Raw genomic sequence first — 17,218 nt, forward strand, 5'->3', positions numbered from 1 at the left:
TTGTCGATAATCACCCATCTTAGGCACCCACACTCTTCCTTGAAAAGACAACAAACCACGCGAGCCCATGGTAATGAACTCCGATTGCCCCACGATTCGTTCCGCATGATTGTTGTGAACGTAAGCCTCTATTTGAATCACACCAAGTTTTTCAAGAAATCGTTTGTAATAATCATACGTAACAATCCCAATCGTAACGCCGGGTGATGACTCTTTCGACTTAACGCATCCGCGGGCCACATTTGCCTTGCCCGGATGATAAAGTATTTCACAATCATAGTCTTTCACCACATCCATCCACCTACGTTGACGATAATTCAAATCTCGTTGATTAAAGAGATGTTTCAAACTCTTATGATCCGAATAAATCGTACTCTTGACACCATACAAGTAGTGGCGCCAAATTTTCAACGCATGTACCACCGCCGCCAACTCAAGATCATGAGTCGGATATCTTGTTTTGTGTTCCTTTAATTGTCGAGAGGCGTAAGCAATGACTTTACCTCTTTGCATTAGAACACACCTGAGCCCATTTAACGAAGCATAACAATAAACCGTCATGTCTTCCACTCCTTTCGGTAATACTAACACCGGAGCTTGACACAACTTCTCTTTTAGCAATTGAAAAGCAATTTCTTGTTCATTCTCCCAATTAAACCTCGCGTTCTTCCTCGTCAACTTCGTCAATGAAGAAGCGATCTTAGAAAAGTCTTGGATAAACCGACGATAATAACCGGCCAATCCGAGAAAAATTCGGACCTCCGTAGGCGTAGTCGGTTGTCTCCAACTCTTCACCGTCTCTATCTTCCCCGGATCTACTTGAATACCGTCTTTGTTCACAATGTGGCCAAGGAATTGAACCTCCCTTAGCCAAAATTCACATTTGGAGAACTTAGCATACAACTTCTCCTTTCGTAATGTCTTCAATACTTCACGCAAATGACGTTCATGTTCGTTCATACTTTTCGAGTAGACTAATATGTCGTCAATGAACACAATCACCGACTTGTCCAACATAGGTTGGCACACTCGGTTCATAAGGTCCATGAATGTCGCTGGTGCATTCGTAAGACCAAAAGGCATAACTACGAATTCAAAATGCCCATAACGCGTTCGAAAAGCCGTTTTCTCAATATCTTCCTCACGGACCCGCATTTGGTGATAGCCGGACCGTAGGTCGATTTTAGAGAAATACGCTGCACCTTGGAGTTGGTCAAAAAAATCGTCAATCCGAGATAATGGATAACGATTCTTGATCGTCACTTTATTTAACTCCTGATAATCGATGTACATCCGCATACTTCCATCCTTCTTTTTCACGAATAAAACCGGAGCACCCCATGGCGAGGCACTCGGTCGAATGAAACCCTTCTCAAGTAACTCTTGGTTTTGATTTAACAACTCTTGCATTTCTGTCGGCGCTAAACGATATGGAGTTTTAGCAATGGGGATAGCCCCCGGAACCAACTCAATGCGAAATTCAACTTGTCTTTCCGCCGGAACACCCGGTAACTCGTCCGGAAAAACGTCTTCGAATTCACTAACCACCGGAATTTCACTAATGGGTGGTGGCTCATCACGAGTATCAACAACATGGGCAAGAAAAGCCATGCCACCACTATCGAGGAAACGATGAGCATGTGCAAAAGTGCATATCGGCACAAGACTTATACGCTTATCACCGTGAATAATTAACTCTCCCCCACTCGAGGTTTTCACACGAATATATTTTTCATGGCATGCAATATCGGCTCTATTATGATCGAGCCAATCCATACCAACAACGATATCGAAATCGCCCAAAGTCATCGGGATAAGATCAATCTTAAAGTTTTCGGCACCAAAAACAACATCACAATTCTTACACACATCAACCACTAGCACCGTCTTGCCATCCGCTATTTCGACTTCTACCAGACGACTTAACTTAGCTAACGGTCTATTAAGTTTAGGCACAAATTTTGGAGACACAAACGACAAGTTTGCACCGCTATCAAAAAGAATCCTTGCCGGAGTAGAGTTAACCATAAAAGTACCTGAGACAACTTCGTTGGATTGTTTTGCTTCATCATTGGTCATCAAGTAGTTGCGACCCCTAGCCGTGCCCACCGCCTTTTCTAACTTCTTGACATGATCATTATTCAAATCGGGACATTCCGGCCTCTTGTGCCCTTCATTTCCACAATTAAAACACGTGACCGACTTGGTCAAACAATCACGGGCGTAATGACCTGACTTCCCACAACTATAACAAGTAGGTGTAAAAGTATTTGAACCACCCTTCTTCACACTTCCGACGCTTTCGGACCCCTTCTTGTTCTTGTTTTTCTTGTTTGAGAAGTTAGAATGACTAGAACCTTCAAACTTTCTTTTGAAAAAAGCGAAATCACCCTTTCTTGGAACCTCCGGCTCAAAACCCCTAGCCAATTCGTATAAATCTTCAAAAGACTTGCCATACCCCGGCTAATCTTACCCTTCAACTCATCACTTAAAGTACGGTAGAAATCTAGCATCAACTTGTGAACATCACCTACATACTCCGGACAAAAACGAGTCTTTGCCAAGAAGGTAGACTTGAGAGTAACCAAGTCCATTGAACCTTATCGCAAATTGTGCAACTCGTCCCGGATTTTATCAAGATTGGAAGAAGTTCGGTATTCTTGGAAAAATTCCTTCTTAAACTCCTCCCATGTCAAGCACATGCATTGCTCTTCACCATATAATTTGATTTTATCGTCCCACCACAACTTGCCCTCTTCGCGCAACATGCTAGACCCATACCTCGTCTTCTTCTCGGGAGGACACTCCGCGGTACGGAACGCTCCTTCGATATCGGAAATCCAACGAGTGCTTTTCAATGGATCCCTCACCCCCATTAAACATCGGAGGTTGAGTATCCTTGAAATTTTTGTAGTGGAAGTCCCGCCTTCCACCCCTACCATTACCTTCACCCCCTTCGCCTCGAGGATAAATGTTTCTAGCCTCTAAAGCCTCCTCTATTGCTGCTTTCATTCGATCATTGATCATTTCGGTTACTTGTCCATCGACCGACTCTTGGAAGACCTTTCGAACGTTGTCAAGAAAATCCTTATTTAGCCTTTTAAAGATGGCCTCAACCTTGGCCGCGAGTTCAACGTCCTCACTCGTACTTCCGTCATTGGTGTCGTGTCCATTTCTCATCTTCATTCTATAAAACGAAGTAAATTAAGCAACAGAACGAAAGGACTTAACACATATGTATATACATATATGCCACACTACCCCATCTTGCTCAACAATCATCGTACGTTGCTTGTTTGACACGATTTGAATCCGTAACAATGGTAGCTAATCATTGTTACGCGAGCACATCGCATTAACTCACTAGTACCATGTTTATCTCGCTTGACGATTTCAAATACCACACAAAACAATAGCGCATGATTAGTTCACATAAACCTATGCACTAACCAAAACCCGATCCGACCCAAAGTCCTACAAGTCCCGCATAACGCGCACACAAAAAGTCTAAGTCTAGGCGCCTATCTCAAGTCACCTAAATCCCTTAAACCATGCTCTGATACCACTTGTAACAACCCTAACCAAACCACAATCGAACCCGCGGAAAATATCAAAAAAAAATAAAAATTTGTTTGTTCAGCTACTGGCGCGGCGCGCCAGAACCCCGCGCGGCGCGCCAAACTGGTCTGTCCAAAAAGTCTTGAAACGCGAAAAAGATTGGCCACTTCCCAACATAATTAGACAAAACGCTTTTAACAACATATTCAAATATGTAAAACTAACACTATTCAAACATAAAATAAGTTTTACAAAGCGGGGCCCACATCGGCCGTTTTACGAGTTTAATACATAACGTGAGTTTCGACCACCAAAAAGTTTAAGTACCAAATGACACGATGAGCATGGTGTTTGGGATTAAACTACCCAAGTCGTGGTCAAACTTCAAAAGCTAACACATCCAAAAAGCGTCCCCTAACAATAAGCGGGATCTTTAATCCAACCGTATGCCCTTACCCTTATCCACGCCGGAACCTATAAAATGGTAAACAACGAGAGGGTAAGCTAACGCTTAGTGAGTAGAATAAATATATACATGCATATAAGACTTACCTACTCGCATCCACGATATCATATAACGCATAAAAACGCATAACGTCTCAATAAACAAGCTAGTATCGTCAATTCGTACAACTAGCAACATCAATAGCATAATATTCATAATAATAGTTAAATGCTAACGTCAAAAACTATAAACCATGGTTAACCAAGTTCTTCGCAAGGGAATGACTTCGCGAAACAACTCATCGATGTTCATAACAACCGTTAGCTCCCAAACACGGCTATAGTATACTAACCCCCGAGGTGTTCCAAAAACGGCTATGGCATCACCCCCAAGTGTTCCAAAAATGGCTATGGCATCACTTGATCAATGTGTGAGTAAAACACGGCTATTACTCACAATCATGTACACAAACACGGCTTTGTGCACAAAATAATACGGAATACATCGTGGGAGTAAAACACGGCTATTACTCGCCACTATATGCACAAACACGTCTATGTGCATAAATATTAAACGTGGACAAAATGGCTATGTCTCACAACTATGGTCACAAAACGGCTATGTGACACCATTAATACGGCACGTAAATCATATACATACATATATAGATTTTCCACTCACCTCAAAGTCTTGGCGAGAGATAACCGAGCTTTCAACTTCAATGTAACGCACCTATTACATTATGCACATATCAATCATTCATTCAAGGTGGTCAACAACTAACTTCATTCTAGTGCCATTTTGACCTAAGGTGCAATTTCGACCCATTTGCACCCTTAACTCTAAAATTGGGTTAACTTACACCAAAACTTTAAAATTAGCCAAGATAGGTTTAAAACACATTTCAATAAAAAGTTTATGCATCTTTCACAACCATTAACCAACTTAGGTCCATTATAACCCATTTGACCATTTTAAAGTCAACATACCCATTTTGGGTCATCCACTAACCCACACAATACCCATTTACTTAGATATAGGTGTGCTAGTAACTAAGTAACAAATTTAAGCTCTCAAACATCAATTAATACTTTGAAAAATCCTAGTTAATCATCTTTAGGTCTACATGACCCAAATTCACCCAAAACACCCAACTTACTAACAAAGTGGGTTTTAAGTTCACCATTAACCCTAACACTAACCCTTTCACAAAATTAAATTAGGAAATCAAGATTAGAGCATATCACTATAATCAAAACGTAGCTAGAGGATAGATGAACAACTTTAAAGCTTGCACTTAGACCCGAAATCGGCTTCTTCTTCCTTGATTTGAGTTCTCTCACTCTAGAAAACCCTTTCTCTCACTAAATTAATTTGGAAGAGGTGAAGTAGGTGAAAATGGTGTTATGAGGCTCACCAAACTGAATCTAGAACCTTAAAGTCGGCCCTTTAGTGAATTTACCAATTCGCCCTCAAAATATCTAATTAAAAAGAAAGGAATCTGTCACAGACCATTGGCGCGGCGCGCCAATACCCTGCGCGGCGCACATGAAATGTCCCGTTCTTATTGATTAAAAACGTTCCATATTAATTGATTTCATTGCGAGGTTTTGACCTCTATATGAGACGTTTTTCAAAGACTGCATTCATTTTTAAAACAAACCATAACCTTTATTTCATAAATAAAGGTTTAAAAAGCTTTACGTAGATTATCAAATAATGATAATCTAAAATATCCTGTTTACACACGACCATTACATAATGGTTTACAATACAAATATGTTACATCGAAATCAGTTTCTTGAATGCAGTTTTTACACAATATCATACAAACATGGACTCCAAATCTTGTCCTTATTTTAGTATGCAACAGAGGAAGCTCTTAGTATTCACCTGAGAATAAACATGTGAAATGTCCTGTTCTTATTGATTAAAAACGTTCCATATTAATTGATTTCGTTGCGAGGTTTTGACCTCTATATGAGACGTTTTTCAAAGACTGCATTCATTTTTAAAACAACCATAACCTTTATTTCATAGATAAAGGTTTTAAAAAGCTTTACGTAGATTATCAAATAATGATAATCTAAAATATCCTGTTTACACACGACCATTACATAATGGTTTACAATACAAATATGTTACAACAAAATAAGTTTCTTGAATGCAGTTTTTACACAATATCATACAAGCATGGACTCCAAATCTCGTCCTTATTTAAGTATGCGACAGCGGAAGCTCTTAATAATCACCTGAGAATAAACATGCTTAAAACGTCAACAAAAATGTTGGTGAGTTATAGGTTTAACCTATATATATCAAATCATAATAATAGACCACAAGATTTCATATTTCAATACACATCCCATACATAGAGATAAAATTCATTCATATGGTGAACACCTGGTAACCGACATTAACAAGATGCATATATAAGAATATCCCCATCATTCCGGGACACCCTTCGGATATGATATAAATTTCGAAGTACTAAAGCATCCGTTACTTTGGATGGGGCTTGTTGGGCCCGATAGATCTATCTTTAGGATTCACGTCAATTAGGGTGTCTGTTCCCTAATATTTAGATTACCAGACTTAATAAAAAGGGGCATATTCGATTTCGATAATTCAACCATAGAATGTAGTTTCACGTACTTGTGTCTATTTTGTAAATCATTTATAAAACCAGCATGTATTCTCATCCCAAAAATATTAGATTTTAAAAGTGGGACTATAACTCACTTTCACAGATTTTTACTTCGTTGGGAAGTAAGACTTGGCCACTGGTTGATTCACGAACCTATAACAATATTAACATATATATCAAAGTATGTTCAAGATATATTTACAACACTTTTAATATATTTTGATGTTTTAAGTTTATTAAGTCAGCTGTCCTCGTTAGTAACCTACAACTAGTTGTCCACAGTTAGATGTACAGAAATAAATCGATAAATATTATCTTGAATCAATCCACGACCCAGTGTATACGTATCTCAGTATTGATCACAACTCAAACTATATATATTTTGGAATCAACCTCAACCCTGTATAGCTAACTCCAACATTCACATATAGAGTGTCTATGGTTGTTCCGAAATATATATAGATGTGTCGACATGACAGGTCGAAACATTGTATACGTGTCTATGGTATCTCAAGATTACATAATATACAATAAAAGTTGATTAAGTTATGGTTGGAATAGATTTGTTACCAATTTTCACGTAGCTAAAATGAGAAAATTATCCAATCTTGTTTTACCCATAACTTCTTCATTTTAAATCCGTTTTGAGTGAATCAAATTGCTATGGTTTCATATTGAACTCTATTTTATGAATCTAAACAGAAAAAGTATAGGTTTATTGTCGGAAAAATAAGTTACAAATCATTTTTGTAAAGGTAGTCATTTCAGTCGAAAGAACGACGTCTAGATGACCATTTTAGAAAACATACTTTCACTTTGAGTTTAACCATAATTTTTGGATATAGTTTCATGTTCATAATAAAAATCATTTTCTCAAAATAACAACTTTTAAATCAAAGTTTATCATAGTTTTTAATTAACTAACCCAAAACAGCCCGCGGTGTTACTACGACGGCGAAAATCCGGTTTTACGGTGTTTTTCGTGTTTCCAAGTTTTAAATCATTAAGTTAGCATATCATATAGATATAGAACATGTGTGTAGTTAATTTTAAAAGTCAAGTTAGAAGGATTAACTTTTGTTTGCGAACAAGTTTAGAATTAACTAAACTATGTTCTAGTGATTACGAGTTTAAACCTTCGAATAAGATAGTTTTATATATATGAATCGAATGATGTTATGAACATCATTACTACCTCAAGTTTAGTAGGTAAACCTACTGGAAGTGACAAGAAATGATCTAGCTTCAAAGGATTTTGGATGGCTTGAAAGTTCTTGAAGTAGGATCATGACACAAAAACAAGTTCAAGTAAGATTTTTACTCAAATTAAGATAGTTTATAGTTATAGAAATTGAATCAAAGTTTGAATATGAATATTACCTTGAATAAGAAAGATAACCTACTGTATATAACAAAGGTTTCTTGATCTTAGATGATTACTTGGAATGGATTAGAAAGCTTGGAAGTAAATTAGTAAACTTGAAGGGATTTTTGAAGTGTTCTTGAAGTGTTCTTCCTATGATGATTATAGCTTGATTCTTGAAGTGATTTTTGATGAAGATGATGATTAACTACTGGAAAAATACGTTCCTAATAGTGTGTGTGTGTTGAGAGAGAATTAGAAAGAGAATTGGAAGTGAAATGGAGTGAATGATGAGTGGTAATTGGTGAGTGGTGAGTGGGGTTAAAAGGAGTTCTAGTTAGTTGACTAGCTCATGGTAGAAGTTAAAATTGATTAGTCATACATGACATAATCAAGAGTGGAATCCCATGCTAGTTCCTATTGGTATATACTCATAGTAAGTACGTTTTGAAGCTGTGTATAATACGGGTAAGAATACGACTAGAATTCTTGATGAAAGAAAAGAATGGAAAAGTAACTGTAACCATTTTCGTTAAGTATGAGTGTTTTGATATATGTCTTGAAGTCTTCCAAAAGTATTTTAATACATCTAAATACACTACATGTATATACATTTTAACTGAGTCGTTAAGTCATCGTTAGTCGTTACATGTAAGTGTTGTTTTGAAACCTTTAAGTTAACGATCTCAATTAATGGTGTTAACCCATTGTTTATTATATCTAATGAGATGTTAAATTATTATATTATCATGATATTATGATATATTAATATATCTTAATATGATATATATACATTTAAATGTCGTTACAACGATAATCGTTACATATATGTCTCGTTTCGAAATCCTTAAGTTAGTAGTCTTGTTTATATGTATATAACTCATTGTTAATATACTTATGGAGATACTTACTTATCATAATCTCATGTTAACTATATGTATATCCATATATATATCGTCATGTCGTTTTTACAAGTTTTAACGTTCGTGAATCGCCGGTCAACTTGGGTGGTCAATTGTCTATATGAAACATATTTCAATTAATCAAGTCTTAACAAGTTTGATTGCTTAACATGTTGGAAACATTTAATCATGTAAATATCAATCTCAATTAATATATATAAACATGGAAAAGTTCAGGTCACTACAGTACCTACCCGTTAAATAAATTTCGTCCCGAAATTTTAAGCTGTTGAAGGTGTTGACGAATCTTCTGGAAATAGATGCGGGTATTTCTTCTTCATCTGATCTTCACGCTCCCAGGTGAACTCGGGTCCTCTACGAGCATTCCATCGAACCTTAACAATTGGTATCTTGTTTTGCTTAAGTCTTTTAACCTCACGATCCATTATTTCGACGGGTTCTTCGATGAATTGGAGTTTTTCGTTGATTTGAATTTCATCTAACGGAATAGTGAGATCTTCTTTAGCAAAACATTTCTTCAAATTCGAGACGTGGAAAGTGTTATGTACAGCCGCGAGTTGTTGAGGTAACTCAAGTCGGTAAGCTACTGGTCCGACACGATCAATAATCTTGAATGGTCCAATATACCTTGGATTTAATTTCCCTCGTTTACCAAATCGAACAACGCCTTTCCAAGGTGCAACTTTAAGCATGACCATCTCTCCAATTTCAAATTCTATATCTTTTCTTTTAATGTCAGCGTAGCTCTTTTGTCGACTTTGGGCGGTTTTCAACCGTTGTTGAATTTGGATGATCTTCTCGGTAGTTTCTTGTATAATCTCCGGACCCGTAATCTGTCTATCCCCCACTTCACTCCAACAATTCGGAGACCTGCACTTTCTACCATAAAGTGCTTCAAACGGCGCCATCTCAATGCTTGAATGGTAGCTGTTGTTGTAGGAAAATTCTGCTAATGGTAGATGTCGATCCCAACTGTTTCCGAAATCAATAACACATGCTCGTAGCATGTCTTCAAGCGTTTGTATCGTCCTTTCGCTCTGCCCATCAGTTTGTGGATGATAGGCAGTACTCATGTCTAGACGAGTTCCTAATGCTTGCTATAATGTCTGCCAGAATCTTGAAAGAAATTTGTCATCCCTATCAGAGATAATAGAGATTAGTATTCCATGTCTGGAGACGACTTCCTTCAAATACAGTCGTGCTAACTTCTCCATCTTGTCATCTTCTCTTATTGGCAGGAAATGTGCTGATTTGGTGAGACGATCAACTATTACCCAAATAGTATCAAAACCACTTGCAGTCCTTGGCAATTTAGTGATGAAATCCATGGTAATGTTTTCCCATTTCCATTCCGGGATTTCGGGTTGTTGAAGTAGACCTGATGGTTTCTGATGCTCAGCTTTGACCTTAGAACACGTCAAACATTCTCCTACGTATTTAGCAACATCGGCTTTCATACCCGGCCACCAAAAATATTTCCTGAGATCCTTGTACATCTTCCCCGTTCCAGGATGTATTGAGTATCTGGTTTTATGAGCTTCTCTAAGTACCATTTCTCTCATATCTCCAAATTTTGGTAGCCAAATCCTTTCAGCCCTATACCGGGTTCCGTCTTCCCAAATATTAAGATGTTTCTCCGATCCTTTGGGTATTTCATCCTTTAAATTTCCCTCTTTTAAAACTCCTTGTTGCGCCTCCTTTATTTGAGTAGTAAGGTTATTATGAATCATTATATTCATAGATTTTACTCGAATGGGTTCTCTATCCTTCCTGCTCAAGGCATCGGCTACCACATTTGCCTTCCCCGGGTGGTAACGAATCTCAAAGTCGTAATCATTCAATAATTCAATCCACCTACGCTACCTCATATTCAGTTGTTTCTGATTAAATATGTGTTGAAGACTTTTGTGGTCGGTATATATAATACTTTTGACCCCATATAAGTAGTGCCTCCAAGTCTTTAATGCAAAAACAACCGCGCCTAATTCCAAATCATGCGTCGTATAATTTTGTTCGTGAATCTTCAATTGTCTAGACGCATAAGCAATCACCTTCGTTCGTTGCATTAATACACAACCGAGACCTTGCTTTGATGCGTCACAATAAATCACAAAATCATCATTCCCTTCAGGCAATGACAATATAGGTGCCGTAGTTAGCTTTTTCTTCAATAACTGAAACGCTTTCTCTTGTTCATCATTCCATTCAAATTTCTTCCCTTTATGCGTTAATGCAGTCAAGGGTTTTGCTATTCTGGAAAAGTCTTGGATGAACCTTCTGTAGTAACCAGCTAGTCCTAAAAACTGGCGTATGTGTTTCGGAGTTTTCGGGGTTTCCCACTTTTCAACAGTTTCTATCTTTGCCGGATCCACCTTAATACCTTCTTTGTTCACTATGTGACCGAGGAATTGAACTTCTTCCAACCAAAATGCACACTTTGAAAACTTAGCGTACAATTCTTCCTTCCTCAATACTTCTAACACCTTTCTCAAATGTTCACCGTGTTCTTGGTCATTCTTTGAGTAAATAAGTATGTCATCAATGAAAACAATAACAAACTTGTCAAGGTATGGTCCACACACTCGGTTCATAAGGTCCATGAACACAGCTGGTGCATTAGTTAAACCAAACGGCATGACCATAAACTCGTAATGACCGTAACGTGTTCTGAAAGCAGTCTTTGGAATATCATCTTCTTTCACCCGCATTTGATGATACCCGGAACGTAAGTCAATCTTTGAATAAACAGACGAGCCTTGTAGTTGATCAAATAAGTCGTCGATTCTCGGTAGTGGGTAGCGGTTCTTGATGGTAAGTTTGTTCAACTCTCGGTAGTCGATACACAACCTGAATGTACCATCTTTCTTCTTGACAAACAAAACAGGAGCTCTCCACGGTGATGTGCTTGGTCGAATGAAACCACGCTCTAAAAGTTCTTGTAAATGGCTTTGCAGTTCTTTCATCTCGCTGGGTGCGAGTCTGTAAGGAGCACGAGCTATTGGTGCAGCTCCTGGTACAAGATCTATTTGAAATTCAACGGATCGATGTGGGGGTAATCCCGGTAATTCTTTCGGAAATACATCGGGAAATTCTTTTGCAATGGGAACATCATTGATGCTCTTTTCTTCAGTTTGTACTTTCTCGACGTGTGCTAGAACAGCATAGCAACCTTTTCTTATTAGTTTTTGTGCCTTCAAATTACTAATAAGATGTAGCTTCGTGTTGCCCTTTTCTCCGTACACCATTAAGGGTTTTCCTTTTTCTCGTATAATGCGAATTGCATTTTTGTAACAAACGATCTCTGCTTTCACTTCTTTCAACCAGTCCATACCGATTATCACATCAAAACTCCCTAACTCTACTGGTATCAAATCAATCTTAAATGTTTCGCTAACCAGTTTAATTTCTCGATTCCGACATATATTATCTGCTGAAATTAATTTACCATTTGCTAATTCGAGTAAAAATTTACTATCCAAAGGCGTCAATGGACAACTTAATTTAGCACAAAAATCTCTACTCATATAGCTTCTATCCGCACCCGAATCAAATAAAACGTAAGCAGATTTATTGTCAATAAGAAACGTACCCGTAACAAGCTCCGGGTCTTCCTGTGCCTCTGCCGCATTAATATTGAAAACTCTTCCGCGACCTTGTCCATTCGTGTTCTCCTGGTTCGGGCAATTTCTAATAATGTGGCCCGGTTTTCCACATTTATAACAAACTACATTGGCATAACTTGCTCCGACACTACTTGCTCCGCCATTACTCGTTCCGACACCATTTGTTCCTTTCGTTCTATTAACCCCTGGTCCGTAGACTTCACACTTCACCGCGCTATGACCATTTCTTTTACACTTGTTGCAAAATTTGGTGCAGAACCCCGAGTGATACTTTTCACACCTTTGGCATAGCTGCTTCTGATTGTTGTTGTTGTTGCGGTTATTATTGTTGTTGGGATGATTGTTGTAGTTGCTGTTGTTGTTGTTGTTGTTGTTGTTGTTGTTGTTGGGCCGTTTGTTGTAGTTGCGATTGATGTTGCGATTGTTGGGATAATTGTTGCGATTATTGTTGTAATTGCTGTTGTTGTTGTATTGGTGATTCTTATCACCGTTTTCCTCCCACTTTCTTTTGACTTGCTTCACATTGGCCTCTTCAGCAGTCTGTTCTTTAATTCTTTCTTCAATCTGGTTCACTAGTTTGTGAGCCATTCTACATGCCTGTTGTATGGAGGCGGGCTCGTGTGAACTTATATCTTCTTGGATTCTTTCCGGTAATCCTTTCACAAACGCGTCGATCTTCTCTTCCTCATCTTCGAATGCTCCCGGACACAATAGGCACAATTCTGTGAATCGTCTTTCGTACGTGGTAATATCAAATCCCTGGGTTCGTAACCCTCTAAGTTCTGTCTTGAGCTTATTGACCTCGGTTCTGGGACGGTACTTCTCGTTCATCAAGTGCTTGAATGCTGACCACGGTAGTGCGTACGCATCATCTTGTCCCACTTGCTCTAGATAGGTATTCCACCATGTTAACGCAGAACCTGTGAAGGTATGCGTAGCGTACTTCACTTTGTCCTCTTCAGTACACTTACTTATGGCAAACACCGATTCGACCTTCTCGGTCCACCGTTTCAATCCGATCGGTCCTTCGATTCCATCAAATTCTAAAGGTTTGCAGGCAGTGAATTCTTTGTAGGTGCATCCTACACGATTTCCTGTACTGCCAGATCCAAGGTTATTGTTGGTATGTAGCGCAGCCTGTACTGCGGCTATGTTTGAAGCTAGAAAAGTACGGAATTCCTCTTCATTCATATTCACGGTGTGTCGAGTAGTCGATGCCATTTCCTTCAAAATAGTCAAATGGAACAAGTTAATCATACAGAATATTAAGAGTAGTTAATAGTATTTCGTAGCATAATATGAACTCATTTATAAAAGCTTTTTCTTCATATTAGCATTTTATAAGTTTAAATTCGGGTAGTACCTACCCATTAAGTTCATACTTAGTAGCTAATATACAATTCAACTACTACAATTTTATATGAAAAACTGATTGTAATAATATTTCGCGTTCAAACTTTTATACAATATTTTACAAACTTACAATACCGCTTATTTTACATAAAGCATGAAATATAGCACACAATAACTTTGATACAAGATAGTTATGAAGATAATTCTAGCTAGTACACAAGTCGTTCAGCAAAGGCAATAAAGACACGTAATTCATACGTCCAGAAACAAGTCATGCATTCTGGTTTTACTAGGATTACTTCCCATCCTTGGTCTTGTGGAACATAACCATTATGGCCGTTGATAAGACAGCGTGTTGTAACGTCGTCAAAGGGACGAGGGTTACGTAATGTCCAACAGTCCCGTAACAATCTAAAAACCTCATTTCTTACCCCAATTACCGACTCCGTCACTTGTGGGAACGTTTTGTTTAATAGTTGTAGCCCGATGTTCTTGTTCTCACTTTGGTGAGAAGCGAACATTACTAATCCGTAAGCATAACATGCTTCTTTATGTTGCATGTTAGCCGCTTTTTCTAAATCACGAAGTCCAATATTCGGATATATTGAGTCAAAATAATTTCTTAACCCGTTGCGTAAAATAGCATTTGGGTTCCCCGCAATATATGCGTCAAAGTAAACACATCGTAACTTATGGGTTTCCCAATGTGATATCCCCCATCTTTCAAACGAAAGTCTCTTATAAACCAAGATATTCTTGGAACGTTCTTCGAATGTCTTACAAACTGATCTCGCCTTAAATAGTTGTGCCGAGGAATTCTGACCGACTCTAGACAAGATTTCATCAATCATGTCTCCGGGTAGGTCTCTTAAAATATTGGGTTGTCTATCCATTTTGTGTTTTTAAACTTTAAAATAGACAAGAGTTAGATTCATAAAAAAATACTTATTAATACAAGCAATTTTTACATATATCATAAAGCATAAGCATATATTACATATATTACACCACACGAATACAACTATCTTATTCCGACTCGCTTGTTTCTTCTTCTTTAGTTTTGGATCGTTTTGCCAAGTTTCTAGGGATATATGATGTTCCCCTAATACGAGCCGTCGTTGTCCACATTGGTTTAGAAAAACCTGGTGGTTTAGAGGTTCCCGGGTCATTGTTACAACTTAAGGACTTCGGGGGTTGACGATACATATAAAGTTCATCGGGGTTGGAATTAGATTTCTCTATTTTTATGCCCTTTCCCTTATTATTTTCTTTTGCCTTTTTAAATTCAGTTGGGGTAATTTCTATAACATCATCAGAATTCTCGTCGGAATCCGATTCATCGGAGAATTGGTAATCCTCCCAATATTTTGCTTCCTTGGCGGAAACACCATTGACCATAATTAACCTTGGTCGGTTGGTTGAGGATTTTCTTTTACTTAACCGTTTTATTATTTCCCCCACCGGTTCTATTTCTTCATCCGGTTCCGATTCTTCTTCCGGTTCCGATTCTTCTTCCGGTTCCGACTCTTCTTCCGGTTCCTCTTCGGGAACTTGTGAATCAGTCCACGAATCATTCCAATTTACATTTGACTCTTCATTATTATTAGGTGAGCCAATGGGACTTGTTCTAGAGGTAGACATCTATCACATTATATCAAACGCGTTAAGAGATTAATATATCACATAATATTCACATGTTAAAAATATATAGTTTCCAACAAAATTTGTTAAGCAATCATTTTTCAAGTAAACACGGTCGAAGTCCAGACTCACTAATGCATCCTAACAAACTCGATAAGACACACTAATGCAAAATTTTGGTTCTCTAAGACCAACGCTCTGATACCAACTGAAATGTCCCGTTCTTATTGATTAAAAACGTTCCATATTAATTGATTTCGTTGCGAGGTTTTGACCTCTATATGAGACGTTTTTCAAAGACTGCATTCATTTTTAAAACAACCATAACCTTTATTTCATAGATAAAGGTTTTAAAAAGCTTTACGTAGATTATCAAATAATGATAATCTAAAATATCCTGTTTACACACGACCATTACATAATGGTTTACAATACAAATATGTTACAACAAAATAAGTTTCTTGAATGCAGTTTTTACACAATATCATACAAGCATGGACTCCAAATCTCGTCCTTATTTAAGTATGCGACAGCGGAAGCTCTTAATAATCACCTGAGAATAAACATGCTTAAAACGTCAACAAAAATGTTGGTGAGTTATAGGTTTAACCTATATATATCAAATCATAATAATAGACCACAAGATTTCATATTTCAATACACATACCATACATAGAGATAAAATTCATTCATATGGTGAACACCTGGTAACCGACATTAACAAGATGCATATATAAGAATATCCCCATCATTCCGGGACACCCTTCGGATATGATATAAATTTCGAAGTACTAAAGCATCCGTTACTTTGGATGGGGCTTGTTGGGCCCGATAGATCTATCTTTAGGATTCGCGTCAATTAGGGCGTCTGTTCCCTAATTCTTAGATTACCAGACTTAATAAAAAGGGGCATATTCGATTTCGATAATTCAACCATAGAATGTAGTTTCACGTACTTGTGTCTATTTTGTAAATCATTTATAAAACCTGCATGTATTCTCATCCCAAAAATATTAGATTTTAAAAGTGGGACTATAACTCACTTTCACATATTTTTACTTCGTCGGGAAGTAAGACTTGGCCACTGGTTGATTCACGAACCTATAACAATATATACATATATATCAAAGTATGTTCAAAATATATTTACAACACTTTTAATATATTTTGATGTTTTAAGTTTATTAAGTCAGCTGTCCTCGTTAGTAACGTACAACTAGTTGTCCACAGTTAGATGTACAGAAATAAATCGATAAATATTATCTTGAATCAATCCACGACCCAGTGTATACGTATCTCAGTATTGATCACAACTCAAACTATATATATTTTGGAATCAACCTCAACCCTGTATAGCTAACTCCAACATTCACATATAGAGTGTCTATGGTTGTTCCGAAATATATATAGATGTGTCGACATGATAGGTCGAAACATTGTATACGTGTCTATGGTATCTCAAGATTACATAATATACAATAAAAGTTGATTAAGTTATGGTTGGAATAGATTTGTTACCAATTTTCACGTAGCTAAAATGAGAAAATTATCCAATCTTGTTTTACCCATAACTTCTTCATTTTAAATCCGTTTTGAGTGAATCAAATTGCTATGGTTTCATATTGAACTCTATTTTATGAATCTAAATAGAAAAAGTATAGGTTT

Source organism: Rutidosis leptorrhynchoides, chromosome 6, assembly GCF_046630445.1.
Source record: "Rutidosis leptorrhynchoides isolate AG116_Rl617_1_P2 chromosome 6, CSIRO_AGI_Rlap_v1, whole genome shotgun sequence".
NCBI classification, from domain to species: Eukaryota; Viridiplantae; Streptophyta; class Magnoliopsida; order Asterales; family Asteraceae; genus Rutidosis; species Rutidosis leptorrhynchoides.